Source organism: Dromiciops gliroides, chromosome X (genome assembly GCF_019393635.1).
Source record: "Dromiciops gliroides isolate mDroGli1 chromosome X, mDroGli1.pri, whole genome shotgun sequence".
NCBI lineage: Eukaryota > Metazoa > Chordata > Mammalia > Microbiotheria > Microbiotheriidae > Dromiciops > Dromiciops gliroides.
Window position 1 is genome coordinate 68,619,936 of NC_057867.1, and position 12,185 is coordinate 68,632,120.

The window sequence follows — 12,185 nt, forward strand, 5'->3', positions numbered from 1 at the left end:
GATGCTCAAAGGAGATAATGTATATAAAATGCCTTAGAGACCCAAAGGCCCTATATACATACATGTCAACCACCATGAAGTAGTAAAGGTATTACTCTCTTCATTTTACCACATGGGGGCTTAGTAACAGATGAAATGACTGGCCTTAAACACAGACCTTCTGACTGACTCCAAGGCTAGCATCTTCCTGCTACACCATGTTGCTGCTCTTCTAAGACAAAGGTTCAGGCCAAGTTCTTAGTCTGAGCTTAGAAGCAAAGGAGATCAGAGTTGAAGGACAACCTTGAAGGAAGGCTGTGGATGAAGATCAGTCATCCAAATATCAAGGGAAAAACTGGAAAGATCCTCAGGACAGAGAAGAAACCCCTGAGGGCATCAAGACCACAACTGCCCCTAGCCCTACCCCTTCCTTACTGAGCCCAGGTCATAGGCTAACCCTTCCCCATCATAGCTCCAGGCCCTAAGATGGCCACAGGCTTCCTACACACATTGAGTGTTCTATAGTAAACTATCTTCCTAACATGCAGAAAAGAGGGATGAAGGGGCAGCTAGGCGGTGCAGTGAATAGAGCACCAGTCCTGGATTCAGGAGGACCTGAGTTCAAATCCGGCTTCAGACACTTGACACTTACTAGCTGTGTGACCCTGGGCAAGTCACTTAACCCCAATTGTCTCACCAACAAAAAGGGATGAAAAGTAGTTTCAGATGGGGGGGTGGGATTATAGGAATATTAAAGTATTTTAGAGTAAAAGCTCCTGGAGGCAAAAAAGTAATAATAAACTTTTTGATATTTTCAGGCTTTGGTAAGCTCCATGTCACTGCCTGCAGTACTCCATGTAGGAAATGAAGACTCCATCTCTAGAAATGTATCACATTACCATTTATAGTGGGAAAATGTCCCATGTAAAGCCAACATGATCCTCCTCCATTTGGCATAGTCAAATTTAGAGGGTTAAATATAGTCTGTTAACAGATATGGGGCACATGCTGTCAATATTCTTTACTGGAAGAAGACATGTCCACTCACCTTGTCAGTACTTAACAAACTACCACACCTTTGGGAGCTGGAACCTTCCCCATTTACCTTATACCCAGTAGTTCTTCTGTGGCAGGTCAGTTCAGTGAAGGCATGGTTATGGCCTGCAAACTCCATAAGTCGCCTCTGATAGAAGAAAAAAACAACACAGTCAGTAGAATATTAAACATCAAATAAACAGAGAAGTAGAATGGAGAAGACACTGAACCAGAATTAGCCCCTCTGAAAATTCCTCCCCATCAATGGAAATATTGGGAGGAATGGGGAAATACTAACTTGAATCTTGTCCCAATCATGGTTCCACATCTGTCATGATGGATCACTCGGAGTCTGAGGGTTCGGATAAATAGTTCCTTTAATGAAAACATACTAAGAAGTCCCAAGGAAGAGGCAGCCCCCAAGGTTGTGAAAATAGGGAAAAGCCTCCAGCTAACAGATTTAAAGCAGCCGGCAAGGATATTCAAAGCGGTCAGCAAAGAAGTTCCCTGGGGACTCAGGAACTCCCTGCCAAAATCCTAAAATTGTTTTGCTCCCCTATTTATCCAAAAGGCTTACAGCAGCATCCAAGGTCAGTCCAGCTCAGGGAAAAGCTAACGCCAATGCCCCAGGTCTGTTCTATCACCTTTTTGCTCACAGCAGCCCTGATTAATGAAGTATAGAAGTTAACTTGTCTCCCTAGTTCCACTAGTGTCCTGCTCCTAACACTCCAAGGCCTGACCCTGATCTCTAATGGCCTAGATTGTTAATCCTAAAAGCTCCAATCATGCAAGTAATTTAACAATACCAGGGAAGGAGACATAGCACTCCTCAAAATACCCAGACACTTCCTCCTGCTTGTCCTAGAGGCTGTGTCCTCAACAAGAGAAGCACAGAATTTCAGGCCTGGAATGGACCTTAAAAATCATCCAGTCCAAGTTCTTGTTTTTACAGATGTGGAAACTGAGTCTTAGGAGAGACAGTGACCCAAGGCCACACAACTAGTTAATGGCTAAGCTGTTCTCTTGACTCCCATGTTTATACACCTTCCTTACACTAATATGCCTTAACTTAAATGAACTCTACCTTTGCCTCCCTGTAGTTAGTGCTCCTACTTTAAGACTTGGGAGCAAAAAGCTTTCTTGCCTATGACACCTGTGAGAAAGACTCGAAATGAATTTGGCTTTTTTTGAGAAAGAGCCAAAATAATGGCTCTTGGTTCCTCTTCCTAGGCAGCCCAGCAAACTCAGCCCCCATCATCTCTGTTCTGGCTGCAGTTCAAGTCTGACATGAGGCAATAAAAGTATAGATAAGAGTGAGCATGAGAGGTGAGGTGACCCCTCCCCCAACACTCCACTTCTAGTGCATTCACTTGAGTTGGGGGGGGGTCTGGTTTTTTCATTTTTAAATTTTCTTTCCAATTACATGTAAAGATATTTTTGAGTTCCAAATTTTTCTCCCACCCTCCCTTCCTTCCCCCCACCCAAAGCCAGCAAGCAATCTGATTTGGTTACACATCACAATCAAGTTACACACATTATTTCCACATTACTCATGTAAGAGAAGAATCAGAAAAAAGGGGAGGGAAAATGCAAGAAAGAATAAACAACGAAGACCCAAAAAAAGCAACAACAAAAGCAAAAACAGTATGTTGATCTGTGTTTTAAAAGTAATCTCCAAGCCCTGCTGCTGACTGTGTACCCTCTCCTTGCTCCCCCCTTTCCAAGTCCCCTTCTTAAATTAGAATGTAAGCTCCTTAAGGGCAGGCATTGTCTTGCCTGTGGGTATTTGTATCCCTAGTGCTTAGCCCAGTTTCCAGTATGTAGCAATCAGCACTTACTCAAGAAAAACTTTTGCATTTAGCCATTCTTTCCATGTCTCTGACCTAGCTCAGATACCGATCTCCTGAGAGGTTGCTCACTTATTCCCAGCTTGACTCACTCTCTCACCTTTCCATCAGGCTCTTGAGATTCCTGCTATATCATGGTTCACTCATCTCTTCTGAGAGAGCAGATGCTCCTTTAAGAAGAGCTCTGAGGTTTGCAAAACGTTTTACATATTTTCTCATTGGATCATCACAGCAACTCGATAAGGTACATGCTATCATTACCCCCATTTAACAAAGGTAGAAAGTAAGGCTGATCAGTCAAGTGATTTGCCCAAGGTCACAAGCTAGTTAATATCTGAGGCAGGTTCAAACTTAGGTCTTCCTGACACCAAGTCCAGCACTTCTGACTCTCATTTGTATGCCTTTGTATACACAGTATTTGGCACATAGTAGGAGCTTAGCAAATAAATTTTGATTTCTCTTCTCCCTCCCAGGAATCATCTTTCCATACTAGTTGAATACCCTACTCCAATCAATCCCTTCTCCACTGGATGGGGGCTTGATAGTCCTGTCTCTAGATAGGACTACCAAGAAGCAGCTAATTGGATTAGTAAATGGGGTTCTGAGCCTAGACTCAAGAAGACCTGGAGTTCAAAAACAGCCTCTGATACTTAGTAGCTGTGTGACCCAGGGCAAGTTACTTAACTTCAGTTTACCTCAGTGTTCTCAACTCTAAAGTGGGAATAGTAATAGTAGTACCCACCTCCCAGGGTAATTGTAAGGATTAAATGAGATATTTATAAAGTACTTGGCACAGTGCCTGCTGGGAGAACTGATCTTTTCTTTTTTTTTTCTTTCTTTATTTAGAATTTTATTTTTCCAAATTACATGTAAAAACAAATTTTGACACAAGTTTTTTTAAAACTTTGTGCTCCAACTTCTCTTTCTTCCTCCCTCCCCCCCCCCGCCCCCAGAAATCAAGCAATTCAATATAAGTTATACATGAGTGGTCATGTAAAACATCTCCACATTAGCCAGGTTGTGAAAGAAAACAGACAAAAACAAAACTTAGAACTGATATTTTCATCTGACTTATGTTGGTACCAAAAGGAATTATTCATGTAGCAATTCATACTGGCTTTTGTCTTTCCTAGGACAGCCAGAACAGATAGAATGCTTTGACAGAATAAAGAACTTCCCTTTGGGTGCCCCCTCCCTTGGTGGTTACTGATTTCCTAAAGTTCTCTGAAGTTCGATGTGGCAGTGAACTGGAGCTGATCTGTCTAGCTATGTTCATGAGGGGCTGGGCTGGGGAGGGGGGAAAGGGGAATTCAGCTGCTTCTGAAAAGAAAGCCAGGCTGCAGTTTCGTGGGGTATACTTGAGCCTTTGCACTAAAGGAACAGACTACCAGGCACATGCTGATGAGGGGTGTAAATCCGCAAGAAGAAGCATGACTTTCCTGTTTCCCCAAAGTCACTTCTTTTTCCTATAGCCTGGCAGTCAGGACCTTTTTCACAATCTAGGCCCAAACTGGTTTTCTAAGTTTATCTCTTACTTATCTCTTGCTGCATCATCTCTCTGTGTCAGCCAGACTGGACTCTTCATTGCAACTAACTCCCCCTCCCCCCAAAAAAGACATCATGACTTTGCTCTTGCATTCCTCCCAATCTTGGCTCATTAAAATCCTTTCCACATTCCAGCAATGTTTCCTTCATGAAGTTCATCTTTGATGCTCTCTTATCAGGAAAGTTAAAGCAAATTTGGAAGTAAATAGAGAATCCACTCGTATGAGAGAAGGATGGAGGTTCTGCTCAATTTTTTGTGCCAAGTTTGAGGTTGTGGTGAGATGGAGAAAGCAAGGAAAGGTTTGAAGAAATGATTATAAATCACCAAGGAGACATTGACAAGGTCTTTTCACTCTAGATGTAAAGAATAATGAATGAAAAGGCATTTATTAGGAGCTTAATATGTGTAGAACATTGCTAAGCATTAGAGATCAACAGAAAAGTCAGACAGTCTCTGCTTTCCAAGAGTTCACATGCTAATGGGGAAGACAACACATATGGAAGGTCTCAGCTGCAAGTCAGATGGAAAGGTCCTATGGTCCTGAGGGTGCAGCAGCAAAGCAGATGGTAATGCTCCTTCTTTAATGTCATTTCCACTGATAAAATATCAGTTTTTGATGGTGAACCATTTTACAGTGCCAAGGACTTTGGCATTGAGAACTTTATTTGGGCATCATCAGTAATTGTGGCTGCTAAGGAGGCAGAGGCTGCAGCAAAGACAGTTTCAGGGCATTATCTCCATAAGGGTTGCTTCCCCAGACAATGGCTATGAGAGCAGGCTGGAAGCAGCCTGGTGGAATGGAAGGTGGTGCTGTCATTCCTGGGGCTCTTGGCCTTACCAAGAACCTGGGACACTGATTTTTCCTTTTTAATTCTTTAAGATCACTCATCTGGCACTGATGTCTCTCTCTTGGTCATCTGTGCTTATTTGGGCCAAATCTTTCCCATAAGACTATAAACTCTAAAAGGGCTGGGTCCATGTTGTATTTTTGTATCACCTGCCGTACATAACACAAGTTATTGCACATAGTAGATGAGGGACAGAGACAGAGACAGAGTGAATGAAGGAATGATGTTGGGGAAGAAAATCCAAAAAAGGCTCCCTAAGTGTAGGATGATTGGGGTACTTCCTGGTAACTCCCAGGTCCTATCACAGAGGTAGCTGTCTTCTCAGATGAGTAGCATAGGACTGGGACAAATCCTGGTTCTGGAGTCAAAGGATCTGTGTTCCAAACTCTGTGCTGCTACTTAGTACCTAAGTGAATTTAGGCAAGTAACATAACCCCTGTGGTGTTCAATTCTAAAACAAGGGGATTGGACTATATAGTCTAAGTCTATGATCCTAGTAATGTCAGCCTTGTTGGCAGTCATCCTTATCTATCACACAGTGGGAGGCAATAAAAAGAGTGCTGCATTTAGGAGACCTAGGTTCAACTCCCAGTTCTGATATGCGTAGCATGACCATGGGCAAGTCATGGGCAAGTTCTCTGGCCTTTTGGTTGTTCTTTGGAAAATTGAGAAAGCTGCATTAGATCACGTCAAGAGGTCTTCTTAGCTCCTTTTTGGGGTTTATTTTAGTATGTGGCATAAAAATAAGTACTGGATTAATTGACCTTATAGGAAAATTTTAGAAGTTAATTCACATGAAAATATCAATAATAACCACTTAACATGCTATCTCATGGGATGGTTTGCATTTTAAGGGGGATCAAAGTCTTAAGATGTAGGGATAAAAATTCTATGGTAAATTCTAGGCATCCATGAAGAAATGGGAAGATTTGAGGGAATCTTCTCTACACCCACTAAAAGAACACCAAGTAATTAGTTACTTATTTATTATGTGCCGTAATTCGAACCTCTCACTTCAGACCACCCCTGAAATTTATTGCTTAGTTGATACTAATTGTCACCTTAATGCTCTTGTTTTGCATCTCTTACCCTGCACCTCTTTCCTTTTCCCCTGGTGCCTGCCTGCCTGCCCAATCTCTTGACCATCAAGGTCTGGCATTTCCCTGAGACACTCAAGTGCCCTCCTGATTCTCAACTGTCTGCTTTCTGATCCACTGCATTTCCCTGAACTTGCATCAATGTGTGTATCTGAACTCCTGAGGATCCAACTGCTCATTTCCTTGTCCTCCCTTTAAGGCATGCTCTCTGACTCTTACAGCCCAGGCTGGGTAGGGATGTACTAGCGCTGTCCGTGGTTCTGATATAGACACTCCATCTTTGTCCTGTAGAATCCAGACTTGTTCACCATTTCTTCTTTAGTTACCTATGTGGCCTGAACCCCATCATAATTCTCTGCCACTGGTTAGAAATAAAATTGAAACTTACACTTTGTAAAGGGTTTCTCTGTTGCATTGACTTGACTTACCAGTCTTGTTACTCCAAACTTGACACTGAAAATGTAAAAGGAGTTCATATTTGAACCTCAAAGTAATGAGGAGCCTCTGGAGTTGAGGAGAGAAGTGACAGGTGACATGGTCAGACCTGCACTTAAGGAAAATCATCTCAGCAGATGTATGATAGATAGACTGGAGTGGGGAAAGACTTGAGGCAAAGAGATAAATTTGTGATAGTCCAGATAAGAGATGATTAAGTGGGGCAGCTAGGTGGTACAGTGGATAAAACACCAGCCCTGGATTCGGGAGGACCTGAGTTCAAATCCAGCCTCAGACACTTGACACTTACTAGCTGTATGACCCTGGGCAAGTCACTTAACCCTCATTGCCCTGTAAGAAAAGAAACAAAAGGAAAAAAAAGAGATGATTAAGGCTTGAACTAGAAGAATGGCTGTGTGAGTGGCTAGAAGGGGAAAGATGAGAGATGTATGGAATGAATGATTAAATGAAAAAGCTTTTATTTATTAAGTGTTTACTATATGCCAGGCATTATGCAGAGCATTGTGGATACAAATGCAAACAAGTGAGACAATGCCTGCTTTTAAGGAGTTTACATTCTAATCTGAGAAGAGGCCAAATTGAAAGGAGCTAGATTTGGAAAGGGGGCAGCAGGGAAAGCATGAAGGAGGCTATGCAGTCAGCAGCATGGCTTGGAGACCACTACTAAAACACAGCTCAAACAATTCCAACCATTATAGGAACTAACAGCAAAGGAAGTAGGGGGAGGCTGGAGAGGGGCACCTCACCTATCGTGCTCACTCTTATTTATACATTTATTGCTTTAAATCAAGCTTCATACTCATTCTTACAGCCAGAATAGAGGAGATGAGTGCCAAGCCTGATAAAACCAATTATTGTCATCATTCATCCCTTCTCTCTCTATACCCCAAAGCTAAAAGCCCTGTTGACTACTTGTTGACTTTCATATATAAGGAGGCTTCTTACTTTAGGCACTCCATATTTCTCATTTTTTTTCTCCAATCCACTCAGGGTAACAGTAATAATAGCTCACATTTCTATAAGATTTAATGGCTATAATGGATTTGATTTCTCCATTAGGTATAGTATTTGACCCTCAAAACAAACATATGAGGAACATTGTATAAGGTTCAGTTCTTGCCTGCTTTCTTTTCTCTCTCTCTTCTGTCCCTTAGAAATGTTTCATTCCCACTTCAGCCACCACATTTCTGAGGACTCCCCCCAATCTATGTCTACAGATCCATAGTTCTACCTGGATGTTCCAACAACATGTACAAAGATGAGTTCATTACTTTTCTCCCTATACTTCCTTCTGATTTCATTATTCACCTTGTTTCCTATATTTATTACCTTGGGGTTTTATTCAGCTCTCACCTTTCCCTCACTTATTACCAAGTGATATAGATTTTGCCTCTACATCTCTCCCATCCATCCTTCCCTGTTTCCACTGCTACTACATTAAACAGGCCCTTGTTGACACTAGCATTTAAGGAAGCCCCCTGGGGTTTCAGAAGTTCCCCACCAAAGTCATAAAACAGTTTTTTAAATCTTCTTTGGACAAAGGTCTTCCTTTTTAAAAGAAGTAGGAGGGAGGGAGGGAGGGAGAAAGCAAGCAAAATCTGCCTTCTCTATGACTGAAGGATGAGGTATAGAGTCTCTCTCAAAATTTCCATTTAAAGAGAGTGCCCAAGTCAGTCATCTCTTAATTCCCCATCTGGCTACACTCCTTTGGACTTCTCCATCATGTTCCCCCCATGCTGGGTACCTCCCCTACCCTACTTTTCAGCTTCCTTTTGTATGTTGTCTTCCCCCACTAGATTGCAAGCTACTTGAGGGCAGACACTGTCATTTTTGTATTTGTATCTCCAGTGCTTAGTCCAGTTTCTGGCATATAAAAAGTGCTTAATAATTACTTAATATTTACTGGCTGACCAACTCTCACCCCAACTCTGTCTCCCCAACCTGAGAACAAAAGAAAAGCAATCGCTGTTGCAAATATGTATAGTTAAACAAAACATTTCCACACTGGCCATGTCCTAAAATAAATGTCTCATTTTGCACTCATGAGTCCTTTACCTCTCTATCAAGGAAGTAGCATGTCTTATCATTAAAACTCTGGAATTGTGGTTGCTTATTATGTTGATCAGTGTTCCTAATTCTTTCAAAGTTATTTGTCTTTACCTTATTGTCATCATTGTAAAAATTGTCCTTTTGGTTCTATTTACTTCAACCTGTATCAGTTCATACAAGTCTTCCCATATTTCTCTGAAACTATCCTCTTAATAATTTCTTAAAGCACAATAGTATGCAATCATATTTATATACCTTAACTTGTGGAGCCATTTCCCAATTTATGGCCATCCCCTCAGATTCTCATTCTTTGTCTCCTCAAAGAGAGTTATCAATATTTTTGTACATACTTAGTACGTTTTGCTTAGAACTAATCCCTCCATTAATCTATTCTCCAATTCCCCCCTTTAACTTCTCCCATTTCCTACTTCCCTGTTAAGTAAAATGTATTTCTGCACCCAACTGTGTATATTTTTCTCTCCTTTGACAAGTTCAGATGAGAGTGAGGTTCAAATGTCAGCTCCTCCTTCTTTGAGTACCCTGATTATAGAAAATAGTTTTCCCTAAACTTCCTTTCCCTTCCCCCCACCCCTGACTGGGTATCTATCCCTCATCCCCTCTTTCTATTCTCCTCCTAAGATCATTGTGACATAACAGAACTACTCCCAGACCTTGTCAGTTTAATTAGATTTCCTCTATAACCCCTGATGATGATAGATGTCAGAAGGGACACATGTATCATTTCCCCAACTATACAAATCCTTTAGCATTGTTCATTTGTGTTTACAGTTGATATGTCTTCTCATTTGAGCCTAGACACTGGGGCAGCTAGATGGCACAGTGGATAGAGCACCGGCCTTGGAGTCAGGAGTACCTGAGTTCAAATCTGGCCTCAGACACTTAACACTCACTAGCTGTGTGACCCTGGGCAAGTCACTTAACCCCAATTGCCTCACTAAAAAACAAACAAACAAAAAACAAACAAAAAAACAAAAAAACAATCCTAGACACTATACCCATTTGATAGGAGGGGAGGAAACAGGCTCAGAAGTGAAATGACTGGCCTATAGCTGTACAAGAATTATCTGAGATGAGGGAAGAATACAGATCTCTATATTCCTTTTCTGTAAAGTCAGGTGATTGATGGTCTCCAAGATCCCTTCCCACTCCAACACCTAGAATTGCTAAGTATCCTGACTCAAGGTCTGTACTCTTCCTATTCCCCCCTTACTACCATGCCACAGGTACTTCCCAGAGAGTTTTCCTCATACCTAGTCCAGTGCTGGCCCTGTGTCCCTAAGCCAGGTCCACTTGGTACCTGTTACAAGTTATTTAATGGGGGGCAGCTAGGTGGTGCAGTGGATAGAGCACCGGCCCTGGATTCAGGAGGACCTGAGTTCAAATCTGACCTCAGACACTTAATACTTACTAGCTGTGTGACCCTGGGCAAGTCACTTAACCCCAATTGCCTCACCAAAAAAAAATAATAATAACAAGTTATTTAATGGTCTAATTATTTTTGAATCTGTTCTGAAAGGGGAAAAATCCCTCCCCAGCCTCCTACACTAACTTTCTTTCCCTGTCCTGTTCTTTGAAGACACTTCTCATAGAAACTTCCCAGTCTGTTCCCACAATGGGAAGAGACCAATTCATTAAGGACTCTCTCCATCATCAATGTGGGCCTCTGATACTACATGGCTTCCTCTGGGGAACTGAGGTCACTCTTTAATTGAGTTTAGCCTCTCTTTTTAACATTTTATTTTTGTCAATTAATAATCATTTGTTTATTCTCCCTTCCACCTTCCCCTATGAAAAAGTCAAAACGTTTCTTACATATATGTATAGTCAAGCATGTCCCATGCTCTGTATGTGGAGTCTGCTGTCACTTCTCCATCAGGAGGTGGGCAGCTCTTCTCCATTCAGAAGGATGCTTTGGGGATGCTGAGTTATAAGGCACCATGAAGCAAACTTGTCCATATTATCATATCATGTAGGAAGGCAGTAGGGTGTGGTCAGTACAGTGCATTATGGGGAGGCAGAAAACCTGGGTTTGAGTCCTGGCTCTACCCCTAATCAGCTGAGTGACCTTGGCCAAGTCTTTTCTCCTCCCTGCAGTTTTCTCACCTGTAAAATGAGGGGAGTAGACTAAATAATCTCTGAGGTCCTAATATGTGAGCCCATGAATTGACCAAAAAAAGAATCACAGAACTTTCAGCAAGATAGCTAAATGGCTCTATATCAGTAAACAGCCAAATATGAACCAAAGAAAGTGGAAGAAAGACAGGAAAGGAAATTAGTTCTTGCAAAACGAAACCTTGCAGAAAAGCTGGAAGCCTGAAGGAAAGGTCCAGAACAAAGGCAATATGCCACAAGAAAAGCGAAATGCCCAGAAATCAGAGTGGAGCACCCTCCAGAAGGAGTGAGAAACCTAAAAGAATTCAAAGAGGAGACACAGAGAAAAATTAGAACTGCTAAAGAATTCAAGGAGACAAACAGGAGAATAAGCCCTTTGAAGTCCTACCATATCAAGGGACAAAAAGAAAGAGCTAAGAGCTAAGGGCTCCAGTGATCAGCCAAAAGGATCCTAGGAATGAAATGATGTAGTCTTCTGGAGCCCAGGTACCCCAGGTGATTCTTCAAACAAAGAAGTAGAAGGCTGAAAGGGAACTTATGAACCTCACTAATATTGGACCAAACTAGAGAAGTGTCAGAAGGAAAAAGATTGTATCAGTAATATTAGAATTGAGTAATGGGGGGATAAGAATGGGCAAGGGGTAGGGAGGGGAAAAGAAAAAGACAGTATATTCAAGTAAGGAGATGGGAATCAGATTGCTTCAACAAAAATAAATTACAGATTCATAAGTCTGGTTTAAAAAAGAAAGCAAGCAAAATCCAGAACTGGGTCTAGTCTGGGGGTGTGGAGGAGAGCCAGGAGAGCTATCTCTGGAGGAAGAAGGAAACTAGAAGCAGGTTGTTTAAATAAAAACATACTGGGGCAGCTAGGTGGCGCAGTGGATAGAGCACCGGCCCTGGAGTCAGGAGTACCTGAGTTCAAATCTAGCCTCAGTCACTTAACACTTACTAGCTGTGTGACCCTGGGCAAGTCACTTAACCCCAATTGCCTCACTAAAAAACAAAACAAAACAAAAACATATTGGAGGTATATAGTGTTAAGACATATGTGTGTATATGCTGTATATGTGTATACATATGTAGGTATATGCACATGTGTACAGATGCATACTTATATGTATATACATATATGATATGTGTGTATTTGTGCATGTTTCTCAGCCATAGGAATGAACAGAATTTTAGTGTGAAAGGA